At 35.7% G+C, this 21626-nt stretch overlaps 2 protein-coding genes across 7 annotated transcripts in view; one reads left to right on the top strand and one right to left on the bottom strand.

Moving 5' to 3' along the window:
- LOC141544316 (keratin, type II cuticular Hb6) overlaps window positions 1-21542 on the bottom strand; it is a 44251-nt gene extending 22709 nt beyond the window's left edge. For 2 of the 3 annotated variants that reach the window (XM_074270326.1, XM_074270328.1), the window contains exon 1: window positions 21414-21542. The gene's annotated coding sequence lies outside the window, so the exon portion shown is untranslated. Of the gene's footprint in view, window positions 1-8109; window positions 8491-21413 lie in introns of those variants that run through there. The other variant, XM_074270327.1, reaches the window with a different exon arrangement.
- LOC141544318 (keratin, type II microfibrillar, component 7C-like) overlaps window positions 46-21626 on the top strand; it is a 41706-nt gene continuing 20125 nt past the window's right edge. For 3 of the 4 annotated variants that reach the window (XM_074270329.1, XM_074270330.1, XM_074270332.1), the window contains exons 1-3: window positions 46-880; window positions 1000-1126; window positions 1793-2013. The gene's annotated coding sequence lies outside the window, so the exon portion shown is untranslated. Of the gene's footprint in view, window positions 881-999; window positions 1127-1792; window positions 2014-3084; window positions 4401-21626 lie in introns of those variants that run through there. The other variant, XM_074270331.1, reaches the window with a different exon arrangement.

Genomic DNA, 21626 nt, shown 5'->3' on the forward strand with positions numbered 1-21626 from the left:
TGTTAACCTAAGGTTAAACCTTCTACATATGAGTTGTCCAAACCTACTTCTCTCTATCTCTGTCCCTGTTCTCTTTTTGTCTTTCTGTCTCTGTCTCCTCTGTCTCTTTCTCTCTGGTCTCTCTCTGACTCTGTGTGTGTGTGTGTGTGTGTGTGTGTGTGTGTGTGTGTGTGTGTGTCTGTCTCTGTTTCTCCCTTTGTGTCTTTGTCTTCTGTCTCTCTGTCTTTCTCTCTGTGTATATTTTCTTTGTCTTTCTCTTCTCTGTGTCTCTGTCTTTGTGCCTTTCTCTGTGTTTCTCTGTGTGTCTACCTCTATATATTTCTCTCTCTCTCTGTCTTTCTCTATTTCTCTATTTCTCTCTGTCTCTCTGTCTCTGTCTTGTCTTTCTCTGTCTCTATGTCTCGGTGTCTGTGTGTCTCTGTGTGTCTCTGTCTTTATTTCTGTCTCTCTGTCTTTGTCTCTATTTCGCTCTGCTTCTCTATCTGTCTTTCTAGTTCTCTCTGTCTTTATCTGTCTTTCTATTTCTCTCTGTCTCTTCTGTCTCTTTCTGTTTCCATTGATCTCTGTCTCTCTCTACTTCAAACCATTTGTGATTCCTAATGGAAGAGCTAGTCTACAATCTTCACCCCAGGCTCAATGATTCTGTATGAGCCACTCCATTTCCAAATTTCTAGTAGTGAAGGAAAGTGGAAGCTAATAGCTAAAATGAAAGTTCTTGGTTTATTTAGGACTATCTATTATACAGATTCCCTGTAACTTAAGTAACTCAAGGGAGCTGAGCTAAATACCAACCAGATTCAGACTCCCAGTGGAGGAAAGGAGAGCTTCCTCTTTGTAAAGCTGAATACCCAGATATTTCAACTCTGGCCTGATTTCCAGAGTAAGAGTCTGTCCCACTTTGGGGAAAATTTTCTCATTTCAGGTTCCTCACCTTTCTCTCTTAGAAATGCCTTCTGTGGCCTGTGTGAGTAACCAATCCTACTTTTTTGCCTCTTACAGTTTGAGGAGATGAAAACCATAGTGATCTGCCATGGGGATCGTCTATCTGGCACCAAGGAAATCAGTGAGCTGAGCCACATGATCCAGAAGTTGACCACCAAGGTGGAGAATGCCAAGTGCCAGTCAGGTACAAGACCCTGCAAACTTAAGCATAAGAACATTCCCCAATGTATATTGTTGCTCTGGACGTCAGACAGAAGTCAAATTTGAGTGGTATTTGATATGATGGAACTCCAGTTTCTAGTTTACTCTCAATTACCTATACCTGGATTTGAATTGTTAAAAAAAAAAAGTTAAACTAGAACTTATGTGTGAACTTATATGTGATCTGTTAATCCTCCAAGGATATATCTACCCACAGTCCCCAAGGAGGATGCCAAGCCTTGTTATTATTATTCCACAAAACTCAAATCAGAATTAACCAGGTCTGACTGGAGTTCTAAAGACTAGAGTTCTGAATAATCCATGTTCGAAAATAGTTCACCTATTATGAAAGCTCTCTCCTCTATTAGCATGAAGGATTGGGAGAGCTATAAGGATTTAGGAAGAGGAGTTCAAGTTTCTATAGTAAAATAGCAAAAGCTGTATGCCCAAGTACTTCTGTCTCTCAACTATATTTCTTCTTGTTTTCTGGTTATCACTTCTTCACTAGGCAAACCTCCAACAACACCTATACCTGAGCTCTGGGGTGGGAATGCAGATGAAAGGAGACCAATAGATAGTACTTAGAATAAATATCCAGACCACAAAAACTATAACACTTTCTTCTCCTCTCCAATTCCTATACTCCTAGAATTTTAAGCTGGAGGCTGCTATGTCCTATTTTGAAGAGTAAGGTAAGACTGCCCTCAATAATGTGCACTGAGAACTGACTGAGCCAGAAGGTATCCTGCAGAAAGCCAAGCAGAACACGCCATGTCTACTGAAGGAGTGCCAGGAAGTCATGAAATCCAAGCTGGGGTTGGGCATTGAGATTGCCACCTATAAATGACTGCTGAAGGGTGAAGAACACAGGTAGGAACCTCCTGCTTCCATATTCCACTTTAGCCTAAACCACATAGATTCGATATTGATTTCAAATTTTACCCCTTCCCTATAATTACCTATTGTTCCAAGAGATTCACATATGATGAAGTCCAGTGCCTTGTTTTATTTAGAGGTAGTTCCTCCAGGAGTAACAACGATTCATCCTGTTCCACAGATCGAAAAACTGAGTCTCAGAAGTTGTGACTGTTACAACGTTACCCAGGAAGTGAATCTAGTTGAGAAAGCAACCTTAGTGTCCTAACTCCAGTGATCAGGGGATTAATGCCTGGAGATAGATTTGGAGAGCCTAACTCACATAGATAATTAAACTTTCACTTTGCCCAGATACAAAGAACAATAAATGCCTCAGAGCTGAGATAGGAGAGAGGGGAGGCAGTTCAAAGAGTAGAAAGAAATCTTCCTCTATGAAATTAGTTGTACCAAAAATCTCCAGTTAGTCACAAAACCTATAACTCCAGTCCCTTGGTCTAAGCTATTGGGTATGGGTGCAGTCTGATCAAAAGATTTTTTTTCCAAACATGGTACCCTGGCACTTTTCTCCAAGGCTCTAGGAGAAACTGATACCTAATCTCTAAAGCCCTTTCCTTTCCACCTTCTACCTAGGCTATGTGAAGATGTCAGTAATACAAGTATCTCTAACTATCAAGGCCCTAAAAGGAAAAATAAAAGTCTAATGGAAGGAAAGGCTTCCTTCATGGAAGAATGAGAAAACTTACAAACAAAACATTGATATCTCAACAGGAGTTTAAATTAGCCTTTGGAAATAACTTTTTTACTATGAGGTCAAGGGTTCCTAGAACAGAAGAGGCCTTTGATGAACTGCTTAAATTAGAGGGAAGGGCTTTGTAATAATATTCTTTAGTAGAGTGCCTGTCATATAGTAGGTGCTTAATATTTATTTATTGAATGATTGATTGAATATTAGAGTTTAAAGGTCACTGAGTTCAATCCCCTTCATTTTATATATAAGAAAAAATAAGACCTAGGGAAGTTGGTGGTGAGTGATAGAGCTAAAACTCAAAAAGTCTTGGACCTCCAATTCTGTTCTTTCTATCACACATTTCCTGCCCATTGGTCTCTAAATCTCTCTTACTGCTTAGCATAATCCTCTGCACATAGTGGTGCTTTGAGACATATTAAGTGGGAGAAAAAAAATCTACTCTATAGAGACATTGATACATTCTTTGTTTTTCTTTTCTTCTCTCAAGAGTCAGCAGCTCCAGGGGAGGAGTGTATTATAAGCCCTGAATCCCAGGATGTCAGGGACCCTAACTCCTATTCAATATCTCCCAAGCCTGGCAGATGTGTGGACCCTTTGTACAATCTCTTGATTCATACTTTGAAACTCTTTCTGATTCTGAATCCAATAAAGAATGAGAGACTCCCTTATCCTAAACTCTAGTCTCCTTTAGATTGGCATAGGCTGCCTGGGAAAAGCAATGCCCATGGTAAAGAGAGGCTTAGCTTCCCAGAGCAGGAATTGATGCTAAGTTGACTAACTTCCGCCCTCTTCCACCTCAACCCTTTCTCACTTCTTCCCTTTCTTTACTGTCTTAGATTTTTTTTCCCCTCAATCTATGTTTCTGATAAATTAATGTAACTATTCATAGAAGTTGTCTATATCCTTATTCCCTGCCACCAGAATAAGAAAGGTCTTTTCTATGCCAAATTTGGAACAGGATTAGATTCCTAATTCTTTCTGCCGATGTCATGCACAGAGCACACACACACACACACACACACACACACACACACACACACACACTTATAAAAAAGCTTATTCTTCTTTTTCTTCCTGGTATTTAATCCTCCCCTCTCCAGTGCAGGGCTGAAAATACTGGAAAATAACTTTTGATAAAGCCAGAAAGCCCTGGCCACATTTGGATAATCTGATGGAATCATTATAAAGTTGAGTCATCAAAGTCTTAAGCAATCATGACCTATTTTCTCCTGCTAAGGTGAAATCATTTGGGAAAAATGCACAAAGTTCTTTGTGGGTATACACAGGCATGTGGACAAAAGCAGACACAATTTATTTAGCCTTTCAAAGGATATTTAACAAGGTACCTTACACCAAAGGCTAAAACTGAGTCACTCCTGGCTTAGAAAGAATGTTTTGTCACGAAAAGGAAACTGACCTGTGTCCAAGAAACAAAAGGCAGGGAGAACTAGGAAGAATAAAGGATAAAGGAGCTCACAGATCAGTCCTGGGACAAGTTTTAGTTCTCCTTTTTTCCCTCAAATAAATGAACTTAAAGATAACGAATTTTCAATCTGCAAGTGACAAAGAGCTGCTGTGGACATTGATATGTGGATGTGGGGAAGATGCTGTGAAATGGTCTGGAGTGAGATAGGTATGAATAGAATCATGTCAGTGATTTCACTGTGGATAAAATAATGTGTTTCAGGAGAAATAATCCAAATAATCAGCGAATCAATCAACATGGATTTATTAAATGCCTATGATGAGCTAAAACTACATATATAATTATAATATCTAGATGTATTTAGCTGTTGACTGATATGTATTTACACATATATGTACATAGATTGATATCTATATCTAATATCTATACATATATATCTAGAGTTATAGATACGAATTTACATACATGTAGATGCATATAGATAGATATTCAAATAGTCAATCAATCAACAAGAACTTATTAAATGTCTACCTTGAGCTAAAACTACATATATAAAATAAATATGTATGTATATATAGATATCTATATCTAGATAGATTTAGAGATTGATCTATTTCTATAGATAAAGCTCTATATAAGTATGGATACATATAAATAGATCTATTGATATCTACATCTAAATAGCTACAGATATCGATTAACCAATCTATGCAAACACACACATATGTGTGTGCATGGCCATATGTATATGGCCACATTTGGATAAGGCTAAAAAAAAAAAAAAGAGTTGCCCAAAATGACTCATAGAAAAAACCATAGCTCACAATTTAGAATATGGGTCAGAAGAAGCTTTATTCAGAACCATATAGAAGAATTCAGAAGGAACAATCTGTTTTGTTGTTATCATAAGCTGGAATAGGACTGGCATCTGTTTTTACATAGACTGAAGTTTCTTTTTAAGGAGTCTAAGAGGATATTCCAGGAATATGGTTGGTCCAGGGAACTAGAGTTTGAACAATAACATTGCTTTCCTTGCACTAAAGTTATAAATATCTACACTATGGGGAGCTAGCATCCCAGAGGATTAGCAAGATCCCTGTTGCCCTGTGCTTTGTATTCCTGATCCAGCACTACTTCTCTGAAGAAGGGATTGCAGTGTCCATTTGAATTAGGAAATTGTATTATTTTAACTTCATTATAAGTAAACATAAGTAATATGTTTTATTGCTTTTTTGATATAACCACAGTTTTCCTTCATTATTCCTTCCCCTCCTGAGAGCCATCCCATATAAAAATAGTATTTTTAAAGACAAAAAAAAAATCAGTATAACTGACCAATATATCAAAAGTCTGCAAATATATACAAGATCCACTGCTTATAGATTTCCTAATAAGGTTCTTCATAATTTTTCAATATTTACTTTTGTGTAATAGTTCTTTCATTTCTATTGTAATTATTGTGTATATTTCCCTCATAGCTAAAATTAACAGCCAAGATTTCTTGGCCTGAATCACTGCACTGGCCTGAGCTAGGCTAAACCTTTGGCAAGATTAGATCAGAATAACCTCATGGTTCTTTTTGTGGTTGTAATGGAAAGGGAGCCACATACAGGAAAGGGAGCCTTCTGTAACTAAATGGACAAGTACATGAGTCTTGTAACTGTAGTTGTTATGCTTTTAGCTAAATTTGAGAAGCCTTTTCAGTGGAAGAAAGGAGGGGAGTCCACTAGTCCTGTGGGATTAGCCTAATGGAGACTTATGCAAAAAAAAAAAAAAATCTATGGATCAACTTCCCATAGAAGACAAATGACACATGTAAATTCAATTACAAAGTGTTCCTTAGAGAAATAAAGAAAAAATTTAATATCTGAAAGAATATTCAGTGATCATGTCTGGGCTGTGTTAAAATCATAAAAATGTCAATACTACCTAAAGTAATTTATATTTTAATGCTATGCTAATCAATTTACCAAAGGGATACTTCATAGAACTTGGATAAAATGGTAACAAAATTCGTTTGGAAAAACAAAAGATCTGGAATATCAAGTGAAATGATGAAAAGATGTAGAGACAAAGAGGAAACAGTATGTCCAGACTTAAACTATATTATTTAGCAGTCATCAAAACCATCTGGTGTTGGTTAAAGAATAAAGAGATAGCTCAATAAAACAGGCTGGATAAGGGAGATTAAAAAACTAGAAGACTCAGTAATCTGGTGTTTGATAAAGTGGAAAACAAATTACCTGGGGGAAAACTCTCTCTTTGATTAAAAAAAACTATTGGGAAAACTAGCATGAAGCCTGGCAAAAATTAGGCTTAGACCAACACCTTCTATCATGTTCCACAATATATTCTAAATGTTTACATGACCTTAATATTAAAGAGCACACTAATATTAGAAGACATATATCCCTCTCATATCTATGAGCAGGGATAGATATTCTTTTTTTTAATTTTATAATTACAAATTTTTGACAGTATATATGCATGAATAATTTTTTATAACATTATCCCTTGTAATAATTTTTCCAAATTATCCCCTCCCTCCCTCTACTGCCTCGCCTAGATGACAGGCAAAGGGATATATATTCTTAACTAAATAAAAGATACAGGCAATTTCAAAACAAAAATAGACAACTTTGATAACTTTAATTTGAAGAGCTTCTGCATAGATAACACTAATGCAAATAGAATAAAATGAGAAAAAAAACTTTGTATCATTTTTTTAAAGGATCTAGTATCTAAGATATATTGTGTGTGTGTGTGTGTGTGTGTGTGTGTGTGTGTGTAAATAGTTATTCCCCAAGAGATAAATGGTCAAAGGATATGAACAAATGCTTCTCACAAGTATTCTTAACCATATAAAAAAGTATTCTTAACAATATAAAAAAATAGCAAATCAAAATTGGAGGGATTGTAGGAAGATAGGTAGACTAAAATATTGTTGATGGAATTGTGAAATGGTAAAGACTACTTCAAAAAACAATTTGGAATTAAGTAAGTAAAATTACTAAAATGTCCCTATCTCTTGAACCAGAGATTCTGTTACTTAGCTTATACTCCAAGGAAAGCATTGATTAAAAAAAAAAAGTCCTTATATACAGCAAAATATTTATAGCAGCACTTATTGTGATAGCTAAAAATTAGAAACAACATAAATTTCCATTCATCAGTTGGAGGATGGCTAAGCAAATTGTGGAATATGCAAATATGATGGAATATTACTTTGAGATAAGAAATGATGCATATGATGAAAACAGAAAAGATTAGAAAGACCTAAATGAACTGATGTAGAGTGAGATGGACAGAGCCAAGAAAATATGATGATGTAAGAAACAGAAAGTATCAATTAAAACATTCCTAAATTATAGAGTATATATGCAGATATATTAATATTTTGGCATTATTTAATGTTATTAATATTATTGACATTAATATGTGTAAATATATGTACACAGCACACCAAATTCCACTAAAGCCAGAGATGCAGAACATAAATCAGAGAACTGAAATTTTTTAAAAATGTCAATTTGATATGAGAGGCAATGAATTTGAGCTTTGAAGGGGGCATATTTCTGGTAATGAAATGCTGTTTTAACCAATGAGTGCTTTTTGCCCTGCACAACAATGTTATTGTTGTTTAGTCATCTTTTAGTCATGTCTGACTCTTGACTCTATGACTCTTGGTTGATTTGAAACAATCTAACTGAGGAAGTAAGTAGTAAACCACCATAATTCCCCCATTTATCTCCAAACAACCATAAAATAGTGCCCCAAAACAAATCCGAAAAAGCAGAACCAAAAAGATGGGTGAAACAATCTTTTAGCCCAAGAACTTGGAAGACTGATAAGAAATGTCTGTATGATTCAGGCTCAGCACCAGTTAAAGTGTCTGTAAATACCAGCCACTACTCACCTAATCCCCTCAGCATAAGGGTCCCCTATGGACATCAGGGAAACATCAGTGCTTCATCATCAGTGGAATCAGGAGCAGCAGTCCCTTGAAAGAAGCCTAAGACAGTATCCCTTCCACCCCAGAAGCAGAAATCAAATTTAAAAGAAGGGAAAAGATAAAAAATTAGCCAAAAAAACCAATCTAACCGCAGAAAGTTACTGTGGTAACAAAGAAGATCAAGACACAAACTCAGGAGACAAAAAGAATGTGAAAACACCAATAAGCAAAAACCAAAAGAAAAAGTGAAAGTGGTCTCAAGCCCAAAAATTATTCATAGAGAAGTTAAAAACCATATAAAAGAGGTAGAAGAAAAATTGGGAAAAGAAATGAGAGTGGTGCTAGAGAATTATGGGAAAAGAGTCAGCAGTTTGGGGGAAAAACAATTGCTTAAAAAGCATAGTTAGCCAAGTGAAAAAGGAAGTACAAAAGCTAACCAAGGAAAACAACTCCTTATAAACTAAAATTGGTCAAGTGGAAGTTAATGATTATGAGAGATCAAGAATCAATCAAATAAATTCAAAAAAAAAATGAAAAAATAAAACAAAATTTTAAATACCTCATTGGAAAAACAACTGACCTGGAAAATAAATTCAAGAGATACAACATCAAAAATCACTGGACTACCTGAAAGCAACAATAAAAAAAAAGACCTGGACAGCATCTTTTAAGAAATTGTCAAAAAAACAAAACAAAACAAAACAAAAAAAAAACTTACTTAATATGCTGGAAGTATAGGGCAAAATGAGCATTGGAAGAATTCACCAGTCACCTCAGGAAAGAGATCCTAAAATAAAAAAACCCAAGGGACATTTCCGCCAAATTACGGAAGTATCAGGTCAAGAAAAAATACTGCAAATGTCCAAAAACAATTCAGATATTGGAGAACCAAGATGAGGTTTACCCAGGAATTAGCAGGTGCAACATTAAAAGATTAGAGATTTATGGAACATTATATTCTGGAAGACAAAGGAGCTGGAACTACAACCAAGAATCACCTTCCTGGTAAAATTAAGCATAATACTTCAAGGAGAAAAAAAATTGGTCATTCATTGGAGCTTTCATAGGGAGAAAACCAGAATTGTATTGAACAAAAACATGATCTCCAATATCAAGAGAAACCTAAAAAGGGAAAAAGAAGACATAGAGATTCAATAGAGGTGAACTGTTTACATCCCTACATGGGAAGATGAGAAGATGATACTTGTAATTCTTTCAAATTGTACCATTAAAAAAATTAAAAACCAATAACAGTTGTTTGCTTTTCATTCTTGAAGAGGATCATGGTGTCAGGGAGGTGATGCCAAGATATACAAGTAAATTGGATTTAAGTGAGGAAGGGCTGTGCAAAGTCACCAGCCTAACTTTCTCCTCTGGAGTCATCTGGATCCAATGGTAAGATACAAATCAGGATGATTAGAGATGACCCTAGATGCAACAACTAATAGTACAGTTAGAAGGAACATGACCCAAAAAAGCAATTAAAGGATGAGAAAGAGGAGTGCACTGGGTGCTGAAGGAAGGAAGAAACAAATGAGGTAAATTATTTCATATGAAGAACACAAAAAAGCCTATTGCTATGGAGAGAAAGAAAACCTATTACAAGGAGAGTGGGTGGTGGATTTTCCCATAAAACAGAAGAGAATATCAGGGTATCAATAAAAAAAAGAATCCTATAATACATAAGAAACACACCTGAGGTGCATGTGCGTGCACACACACACACACACACACACACACACACAGTAAAGGTAAAAGCCTAAAACAGAACCTATTATGCTTTAGTTGAAGCTAAAAAAAAATAAAAAATAAAAAAAGAGGGATAGAAATACTTATTTCAGACAAAGCAGAAGCAAAAATAGACCTAATAAAAAGAGATAAGGAAGAAAATTACATCTTGCTAAAGGTATCATAGACAGTGAAGTAATAGCAATACTAAACATACATGTACCAACTGGTATAGCATCCAAATTCTTTTTTTTATCAAATCTTTTAAATTTTCAAAACATTTGCATAGATAATATTTTAACATTAATCCTTACAAAACCTTGTGTTCCAATTTTCCCCTACTTCCTTCCACCCCTTCTCCTAGACGACAATATATGTTAAACATGGTAAAAATATATATTAAATCCAATATATGCACACATTTTTATATGATTATCTTTTTGCATAAGAAAAATCAAATCAAAAAGAAAAATTGAGAAAGAAAATAAAATGCAATCAAACAACAACAAAAAGAGTAAAAATGATATGATGTGATCCACACTCAGTTCCCACAATCCTTTCTCTGGGTGTAGGTGGCTTTCTTTATCACAAGATCAATGGAATTGGCCTGGATCATCTCATTGTTGAAAAGAACCATGTCCATCAGAATTGATCATTGTATAATCTTATTGTTAGCATTCAGATCCTTAAAAGAGCAGTTAATTGAGTTACAGGTTCATCATTATCAAGCAACAGATAGAGAACATTACAAAATGTAAGACAGATAATTTTGATTATATTAAATTTAAAAGCTTTTGCACAAATAAAATCAATGTAACCAATATTGGAAGGAAAACAGAAAGTTTAGAAATAATCTTTATAGCAAATGTCTCTGCTAAAGGTTCCATTTCTCAAATATAGAGAGAACTAAGTCAAATTTGTATTATGCAATTCCCCAATTTTCAAATGGTCAAAGGATATGAACAGGCAGATTTCAGATGAAGAAATCAAAGGTAACTATAGATGTATGAAGAAGTGAGGAATTCAAATGTTGGAGAAGATGTAGGAAAATAAGGATAGTAATGCACTGTTGGTGGAATTGTAAACTGACTCAACCATTCTGGATGGCAGTTTGAAATTATGCCCTAAGGACAACCAAACTATGCATATACTTTGATCCAGCAATACCACCACTAGGTTTATATGCCAAAGGAAATATAAAAAAGAGAAAAGAATCTACATGTGCAAAAACATTTGGAGCAGTTCTTTACATAGTGGCAAAATACTAGAAATAGAGGAGATGCCCATCAATTGGGGAATGATTGAACAGGATGTGTTACATAAATGTAAAGAAATACTATTATGCAATAATAAATGATGGACAGGCAGACTTTAGAATAATCTAATGACTTGTATGAACTGATGCAAAGTGAAATGAGCAGAACCAGGAAAACATTACACACAATATCAGCAAGATTGTGTGATGATCAATTATGAATAACTTAGCTTTTTTCAACAACACAATGATCCAGGACTCAAAAGGAAAATGATCTCTCCTGATGAACTGATGAATTATGAATGCAAATCAAAGCATACTTTTTCACTTAATTTATTCTTTTTCATGCTTTCCCCCTTTTTATCTGTTTCTTCTTTCACAAGTGTAATATGGAAAAAATGCTTTACATGATACCATATGCATGACCTATATCAAATTGCCTAGCATTTTAGGAAAAGGGGAGGATAAGAAGGAAGGGAGAAAAATTTGAAATTCAAAATCTCATAAAAATGAATGCTAAAAATTGTCTTAACTTCTAAATGGTGGGGAGATACTATTTTTTAAAACTGTAGCTGAGGTTAGCAAACAGGCCAGGGAAAGTCTAGATTAGTCTGGCCAGGGGAAATCTGGGTCTTCAGAAATTAAATTTCCCAGTATGTTTTTCTCTGGAGCTCAGAACCCTACCAGAATTTTCTATTGACCTCCAAGAAATGCAAGCAGAGTTGTCTCCCTCAAAGGAAATAAGGGTACACCAACTAAGGGATACCATAGTGCATAGACCTCTGGGCCTGACGTCTCATATGTTTGCTATCTGTATAACCCTGGACAAGTTCACTAATGGCTTCCATTTCCTCAAGTATAAAATAAGGATAATAATAGTACTTATTTCCTTTTATTTCCTTCCTTCCTTCCTTTATTCCTTCTATTCCTTTCCTTGCTTCTTTCCTTTCCTTCCTTCTTCTTTCCTTCTTCCATACTTCTGTTCTTTTCCTTCTTTCCTTCCTTTCTTCCTTGCATCCTTCTTTCCTTCTTTCCCTCCCTCCCTTAAAAAAAACCCTGAGTCTTTCCTTCTAGACTGATTTTTTTTTCCTTTTTTTTTTAGTTGGCAAAAGAAACCATTCTCTGTCTCATTTCTTACCCATCCTTAAACACTGATTGGGCTTTGCCCCATGCAAACTTAGACCTGTTAGAGGCCTTAGTTTAAAAAGGCCAAGATCTCCCATTGCATCCAAGATCATGTGCAGTTGTCCTGTCTCTCCCACTTAAATCCAATTCATTTGCATATCATGATATCATTCCCTGATGTCATGGTCCTTTATGGAATGAAGGACAAACAACAACCCTCTTTTTCTCCTTTCCTTTCTTCCTCCTTCTCTTCCATCTTTTCTAAAGGAGGAATGACTCCAAGTTTTCCTGATGCTTTTATGACAAATTTCTTGCTTTCAGAATTTATATAGACTCAAAAGCTTGTAAACTCCACACAAATATAACACTATAAAATAGTTTTCACATAAGACCAGATTTATATCTATGTAGATCATGACGAATTGAATACAATTGAAACTTGTTGAGTTACAATAACAAGAAAGAGAGAAAAAAAGGAAGGAAGGAAGGAAGGAAGGAAGGAAGGAAGGAAGGAAGGAAGGAAGGAAGGAAGGAAGGAAGGAAGGAAGGAAGAAAGGAAGGAAGGAAGGAAGGAAGGAAGGAAGGAAGGAAGGAAGGAAGGAAGGAAGGAAGGAAGGAAGGAAGGAAGGAAGGAAGGAAGGAAGGAAGGAAGGAAGGAAAGAAGGAAAAGGAAGGAAGGGAGGGAGGGAGGGAAAAAGAAAGAAAGAGGAAGGTGTTTTATAAATCCTTAGACTTGTTTTTGTGCTAAATCATTAGCCCCCATACAGCCAACTCTTAATTCTCTGCCCTCATTTAGGAGAGTGGAAGATAGCACAGATAATTCCACATTACTTCCAAACCAACATTTATTAAACATTTATTTAAGGTGACACCCTTAAAGGATTAGCCACATCCATAAATACTTGTGACATTTTTCATGGCCCTATGGTAGGCTTTAAAGGGAGGAGAATGGGAGTAAGAATACAAAAGGAGGAGCCATAGCCACTAAACTTTATCATTTGTCGTAATTTGCCAATTTTTTGTCATTTATTGGACACCATTGAATAGTAGGAACTTAATAAATGTTTATTGACTAACTTTGGATTCAGATTCCTCAAGTATCCTCCCTAGCATTGCCAAGGCAAATCTTACTTTCAGCTTATCAAGAATCACACAATATAAGAGAAAAATGAAACAAAACAAAATAAAAATTTTCCACTGAATGACTGTCCCTGAGCCTCTGTTTCCTCCTCAGAAATATGGAGATAAGAATGCTCTTGATATCTACCTTATAGGATTGTTATGAAGAAAGCTTATGGTGAATAATTACTTTCACTACCATTTATTTAATCCCTTTTGGTTGATGTTACTGTCCCCTCTGATGATTCAAAAAATCCAAAAGCAACTCAAAGTGGTGATTTTAGAACTAGTAACTCATAACATCCCAATAAATTCCATTGTAAGCCTGCCAGACTAAAGCTTAGAGATATCTTTCTCTAGCCCCTGTCCCCCAAAAGCTCATTATAGGATAATATTTTGCATTAGTCTGAAAGGTGATGTTTACAACTTCTCACTGAACAGCCTTGTTATTTAAAGCAAAAAATCCTATGAATTCTAAGAGCTTTAGCATACCAACATTCACATATAAGACTCATAAAAACATAGCTCAGAGACAAATGGAAGTAATATGGAATTATCTGTAATATCTACCACTCTCCTCCATCAAGACAGATGATAGAGAGTTAGCTAGATGTAGGATTAGTGATTTAGTGGAAAATAAGCTCAAAGAATTACAAAATATCTTTTTCTTTCTTTCTTTCCTTCCTTCCTTTCTTTCCTTCTTCCTTCCTTTCTTTTTTCCCTCTTTTTCTTTCTTTTCTTCCTTCCTTCCTTTCTTTCTTTGTTCCTTTCTTTTCTTCTTTCTTTCTTTTTCCCTTCTTCCTTCCTTTCTTTTCTTCTTTTTCTTTCATCCTTCCTTTCTTTTTTCTTTCTTTCTTTTTCCTCCTTTTCCTTCCTCTTCTCATCTTTCCCTTTTGTTGTTCAATCATTTCAGTCATGTCTCACTCTTCATGATCTTATTTGGGGTTTTTCTTGGAAATGATACTTGAGTGATTTGCCACTTCCTTCTTCAATCCATTTTACAAATGAAGATACAGGTTAAATGCCTTGCCATGGGTCTATAGTTATTAGGTTTCTGAGGGTGAATTTGAATTCAGATCTCCCCGATATCAGGTCTAGGCTCTATCTGCTTAGTCTTAGCCCTGGTATAACTGAGAACTCCTGAGCTTGAGGGATGCACCCTCAAAACAGAGGGCCTTAACTGATGTATATGATAAATGGTCAAACAGGCAGTTTTCAGATGAAGAAATCAAAGGTATCTATAGTAATTAAAAATGTTCCAAATAATTATTTATTAAAGAAATTAGAAAATTTATTAGAGATTACCATGTGATACCTATCATATAAGCTAATATGACAGAAAAGGAAAATAATAAATGTTAGAAAGAGTGTGGGAAAAATAACAGGAAAGAGGAACAAAGGAAGGACAACATTACCCACAATTCAGAGTTAAAACTTGATTATAATAAAAAATAAAACAATAAAAATGAGTAAGCAAAGGAAAAAAACAACCAGACCATAGATAGCTACTTTGGTATAAAAGGTTAAAAAAAAAAAAGGCACTCATTCCAAAGAATAAGGTTCCATAGTCATAAGCCCAAAAAGAGTTCTTAGAAGAACTTTAAAAGGAATTCAAATCAAATAAGAGAGATTGGGGGGGGGGGAATAAAAGCAATGCAAGAAAATTATAAAAAGAAAATTAACAAACTGAAAAAAGATGATCAAAATTTTAAGGAAAAAAATACCACTTAGGACCTCTCTTGGAATCTAGCAATTTGATTGACTCCAATTCTACCTCTTTATCACCTTAGTATAGGAGTTTCTCCCCAAACACCCATTACTGTGCATGATGGGATTGTTGATCCTTAAAAATACAATCACATTATTATCCAGCTCAACATTCTCCATCCTTTCTGTGATGTTCTGGTTGGTTTTTTGGAAATCTCTGGACCAGCCTTCCTTTTTTATTTATTTTTATTTTTTATTATGGACTTGGGACTCTATTCTTTTTTTTTTAAATAATTATAAAAAATTTTTGACAGTATATATGCATGAGTAATTTTTTATAACATTATCCCTTGTATTCATTTTTCCAAATTATCCACTCCCTTCCTCTACTCCCTCCCCTAGATGACAGTCAATCCCATACATTTTACATGTGTTACAGTATAACCTAGATACAATATATGTGTGTAAATCCAATTTTCTTGTTACACGTTAAGTATTAGATTCCGAAGGTATAAGCAACCTGGGTAGATAGACAGTAGTGCTAACAATTTACATTCACTTCCCAGTGTTCCTTCTCTGGGTGTAGTTGTTTCTGTCCATCATTGATCAGCTCGAAGTGAGTTGGATCTTCTTTATGTTGAAGATATCCACTTCCATCAGAATACATCTTCATACAGTATTGTTGTTGAAGTGTACAGTGATCTTCTGGTTCTGTTCATTTCACTCAGTATCAGTTGATGTAAGTCTTTCCAAGCCTCTCTGTATTCGTCCTGCTGGTCATTTCTTACAGAGCAATAATATTCCATAACCTTCATATATCATAATTTATTCAACCATTCTCCAATTGATGGACATCCATTCATCTTCCAGTTTCTAGTCACTATGAAAAGGGCTGCCACAAACATTTTGGCACATACAGGTCCCTTTCCCTTCTTTAGTATTTCCTTGGGAAATAAGCCCAATAACAGCAATGCTGGGTCAAAGGGTATGCACAGTTTGATAACTTTTTTGGCACAGTTCCAAATTGCTCTCCAGAATGGTTGGATTCTTTCACAACTCCACCAACAATGTATTAGTGTCCCAGTTTTCCCACATCCCCTCCAACATTCATCATTATTTGTTCCTGTCATCTTAGCCAATCGGACAGGTGTGTAGTGGTATCTCAGAGTTGTCTTAATTTGCATTTCTCTGATCAGTAGTGATTTGAACACTCTTTCATATGAGTGGATATAATTTCAATTTCATCATCTGAGAATTGTCTGTTCATATTCTTTGACCATTTATCAATTGGAGAATGGTTTGATTTCTTATATATTAGGGTCAGTTCTCTATATATTTTGGAAATGAGACCTTTATCAGAACCTTTAACTGTAAAAATATTTTCCCAATTTGTTACTTCCCTTCTAAGCTTGTTTGCATTAGTATTGTTTGTACAGAAACTTTTTAGTTTGATGTAATCAAAATCTTCTATTTTGTGATCAATAATGATCTCTAGTTCTCTTCTGGTCATAAATTCCATCCTCCTCCACAGGTCTGACAGGTAGACTATTCTCTGTTCCTCTAATCTATTTATGATCTCACTCTTTATGCCTAAATCATGGACCCATTTTGATCTTATCTTGGTATATGGTGTTAAGTGTGGATCCATATCTAATTTCTGCCATACTAATTTCCAGTTTTCCCAACAGTTTTTTTTTTCAAATAATGAAGTTTTATCCCTAATGTTGGTATCTTTGGGTTTGTCAAAGACTAGATTGCTATCCCTTTTTTATCCTTTGTACCTAATCTGTTCCACTGATCGACTGGTCTATTTCTTAGCCAATACCAAATGGTTTTGGTGGCTGCTGCTATATAATATAGCTTTAGATCAGGTACACCTAGACCACCTTCATCTGACTTTTTTTTCATTAGTTCCCTTGCAATTCTCGACCTTTTATTCTTCCATATGAATTTTGTTGTTATTTTTTCTAGGTCGTTAAAATAGTTTCTTGGTAGTCTGATTGGTATAGCACTAAATAAATAGATTAGTTTGGGGAGTATTGTCATCTTTATTATATTCTTTCGGCCTATCCAAGAGCACTGAATGTCTTTCCAATTATTTAAATCTGACTTTATTTTTGTGGCAAGTGTTTTGTAATTTTGCTCATATAATTCCTGACTCTCCTTTGGTAGATCAGCCTTCCTTTTTAATCACCACAAGAATATCCAGGTGTTAAAGTCCAAATTCTTTATTGTCTCCTTGCTTGGGGCCCTGCTAGTTTTCTGGAGGTCCTTCAGACAGGCCTTGGTCTCAGTGGGGAAAGCAGGAGGACAGGCCTGCCACCACACCATGGTGGTGTGAGATGGAATGAATCTCTCTCCTTGGCTCCAAGAGCTTGAGCTCCCACCTCCAGTCCTCTCTCTTCTCTAAGTCTCACCCTGGCTGAGTTTGTCCCAGCTTATATGCTCTATTATAATTAGATCATTTACAGTAAACTGAGTATAAACCAATCATTATATCACTAGGGAACCATTATTTGTTGTAAGATTAAATCAATTATACTGAACTACAGAACTATTAATCACAATGCTAAACTAGATAACCATTTGTCTTATCAATTCCACTGAGTTGGCACCTTGTAAGAATCCTTGTTTCAAGTACAGAGTTCTGGCCCATAATACATTTCTATTAAAAAATAGATATTTTTATCAAACATTTTGCCAAAATCTATATAACAATGAAAATATCATCTATCTACAGATAGACAACTGAAGGACTAACATTGCAGATTCATTATTTTTATTTTTTCCAACTCTTCTCCCACCCCAAATATGACTAATACAGACATATGTTGGAGGAATATATAATATATGTATGTATACATGGTATCACCCTTCTTAATAAATGGAAGGAGAGAAAAATTTGAAAACTGAAAATTAGTAATTTTTAAAGTTTCTTTAAAAGTAAAAAATGATAATCAAATAAAATCTAAGTAGATGCTACCTAATGTAGCTTCTTCACCATTCTGCCCATTCTAGGAGTTTAAACTACTAAAAAAAAAGTGAACTATTATTATTAATAAATTACAATGTAGTGATGAAGTATGAGTTGCATATAAATGAGCAGTAAGCGGGTAAATAATAAAATTCTGTAAGAATTAGGAGACCTGGAGAGACTATAGAAAGATTCATGGAGGAAATGATTAGTCTGAAGAGGGACTGGAAAGATGACACTGATACCAACAAAAATACAAAATTTTGAGAGAAGGCAGGCTTAGGAAAAAGATAATAAGCTCAGTTTGGGACCTGTTGAGCTTAAGCTATGTCTATAAGACATTCATGTGGGGACATCCATTAAATAGCTAATATAGGGCTGGAGCTCTGGAACACTGAGATATTAAAGCCAAGATAGAGATTATGGAGAGAAGACAAGGGGGCAGGGAGTTGTGCCAGCAGATAGAAGGAGGAAGAAGGTGAAGAAGTAAAAGTTCAGAGAACTTATGCCATAATTATAGACTACCAGAACTGAAGGGACCTATCATTTGATCCCATCCCTTTTTCCCCCAGATGAGTGGGGAATAGTATAGTCCTTATTCACAGAATATAGGGTGGAGGTCCTCCTCTCATCAAGAAAATTGGTAATAGCTTCTCCTTCAGAACCTATGAACACATAGACCACATTGCATAGTTACTCTCTAATGCAATTATTGGGACAACTACAATGAACCTGGAGTCAAGAAGCCTCATCTTTCTGAGATCAAATCTAGCTGCAGACACTTATTAGCTATGTAATCCTAGACAAGTCTCTTAACCCTGTTTGCTTCAGTTTCCTAATCAATAAAATGAAATGGAGAAGGAAATGACAAATCACTCCAGTATCTTTGCCAAGTAAACCCCAAATAGGGTCACAATTTAAAATGAGTAAACAATAAAAAAAAATACATTAATCAAAGGGAAAGGTTATTATAGCCCTCATGGATTAACAGTGTAGTAGATCCATCTCTACTGGTATCTTGCTATTTATGACTTGATCTCAGAAATTTAACCTAGAGAGAAGACTGTGAACCCCTCTCAGAACACTGTTATTTATTTTTTAATGAGAAAAGAAGAGTCTATAGTTTATTACAAAAATATGTAGTGTGCAGGCTCTGGGGATCATTCTCTCAAAACTTATTTGTATTTTTGAATTCCCAGAACAAGACTACTTCCAACCTTCAGGCATAACCTTCAGAGGATTGTGGATATCTCCTAATAATATTACTCATGAGGCCATATCTAGTGAGAATACTTTTTAAATATTTTAATTAAAGCACACAAAATTCTAAGAGACACCAAAGGTTAGTAAAAATAAAGCTGTCTTGTTTGAGCCATGTAAGATCATGCATTTTTCTCACCATCTGTCCTTGGATCTCTTTTACTCACTTTTACTCACCTGAGTATGAGCCATGAGCTGCTGAATGGCCTGATTAATGATCTGTGATCTGATCTATGAACCACAAGTTTGAAAGAAAAAAAAAAACCTCTGCTTTAGAAAGAACTGAGCCAAGACTCCTGCCACTTATGTCAAATTTGTCCAAGGAAGGGAGCTACAGAATTAGAGGATCCTGAACTTACACAACTCCTGCTATTTTATGAATAGGTGAGAGTAGATATCATGGTAATCCAAAAAACATAATCTGAAAGTCAGTAGTCCAAATTTATATGTGATGTTGATTTTTAATGGAGGCAAAATGGGGTTGTGAAAGATATAATAACATATCATACTAATATAGTTGTTTATCCATAAATCTGAATTTATGCACATACAAGACCACATTCAAAAATATTGACAGAATATATCTTTAAAAAGCATATGTACAGGGGGAGCCAGGTGGCGCCGTGGATAGAGCACCAGCCTGAAGTCAGGAGGACCTGAGTTCAAATCTGGTCTCAGGCACTTAATGCTTCCTAACTGTGTGACCCTGGGCAAGTCACTTAACCCCAATTAACTCAGGAAAATAAAAAGGCATATGTACATGTATGTGTTTGCATAGAGAAAGCACATATAAAGTGTTTTCTATATGTTGGGCATGTTTTACTTGTATTGGAGATGCAAATGTAAACAAGCAAATACATAGTTTACATAGTTTACATGATATAACTATGCAACATGAAACATATGTGGGTATGTGTATACACTATATACATACCTGTATAAACTTGCATGACATACATCAAGTAAATAGTTGCATTGTACACTACTCAGGTAGGCATATATATATATGGATAACAATGGGTGCATAAATACACATACACATTACACACCGGGCTACCATTTTCCTCTGGACCACTCTCTCTTTTTTATTGGCCAAACCCCAGCTGGAATATAGAAAGGGTGAGAAAGACAAGTGATGTCTCATCCCTTCAGGTAGTTTGCAAAATACAATGCCAGATCGAACAAGTCCCTGACTGAGAAGACCAATGCCTCCCTGGTTCTTGGTGCTGTTCACCTGAGCCATGAGCTGCTAAATGGCCTGATTAAGCTTGTTAAGCTCCTACTTTTTTGATGCAAGTTCTTGCTGGTCCTCTATAGGTCACCTTTCATGTCCTCACACTATCCAGATGAGAGGGCAGGGTAGACAGAGGCAGGAAAAGATTCGGGGGGGTGCAAATTTTAAAGCAATCTGGAGTCAGGATATCTAACTTCTAGCCTTGGTTTTCTCATCTGGAAAATGTGTATTATACCACCTTCCTCATTACCTCTTGGGGTTGTTGAAAATACTATAATCCACCATCAATGTGAATGGACTTTGGAAAGTATAAGGGAGTAAGTAAGCCACAGGCAAGATTATGGTGATCTATTTCCTTTCTCTTCCCCATTCAACATCTTCATCACCCCATCAGCCATTAGTCAGTCCCCTTAACATCAGTCCCCAGATGCCTTCAGATCATACCCCAAAATTCAGGAAATAAATCTAAACTAAGGAGAAGCACAAGGATCCAATAAGCTGTTTCTCGAAATGTAGTTGAGGACTAGGCAGTAGGTAGGATGACCATCTGTTTATATGAAATCCAAGACAAATTGTCTCATGAATATGACCCTTGTAAATAATCTCCTCCACAGCAGGTGTCCCTGTTGGCCTGCAGAGCCCAGATAGGGGCAATGACCTAGTCATTGTGGAGCTCTTGGCTGCAGAGGCTGGGGCTCTGTCCAATTTTCCTCTCTTAAACACAAAACCACTTTGTGGAGGAGGTTGTTTACAAGCGTCAAACTTGTGAGGCAATTTCCCATGCTCAACTTGCCCTGAACTTCATACACACAGCCTGGAGATACCACAAAGGGCAAATCAAAGAATAATAATCATCAAACTCTTACCTTGTAGGAAATTGGTCAAGGAGAAGAGGCTGTCCATACCAAACCAAGAGGTAAAAAAGCACCTTCTTGGTAGAAGTTAAGAGTACTTGTTATCTAAAGACTGGAAATAGATCTTCCTGTTCCTCTTTCTCTATCCACTCCCTTCCCAAAAAAAATCTTAGCTTCACAGATAAGATGTAAATGGGCTCCAACCAGCTTCCCCACCCATCTTCT

The sequence above is a fragment of the Sminthopsis crassicaudata genome, chromosome 5, assembly GCF_048593235.1.
Source record: "Sminthopsis crassicaudata isolate SCR6 chromosome 5, ASM4859323v1, whole genome shotgun sequence".
In the NCBI taxonomy this organism is placed as follows: Eukaryota; Metazoa; Chordata; class Mammalia; order Dasyuromorphia; family Dasyuridae; genus Sminthopsis; species Sminthopsis crassicaudata.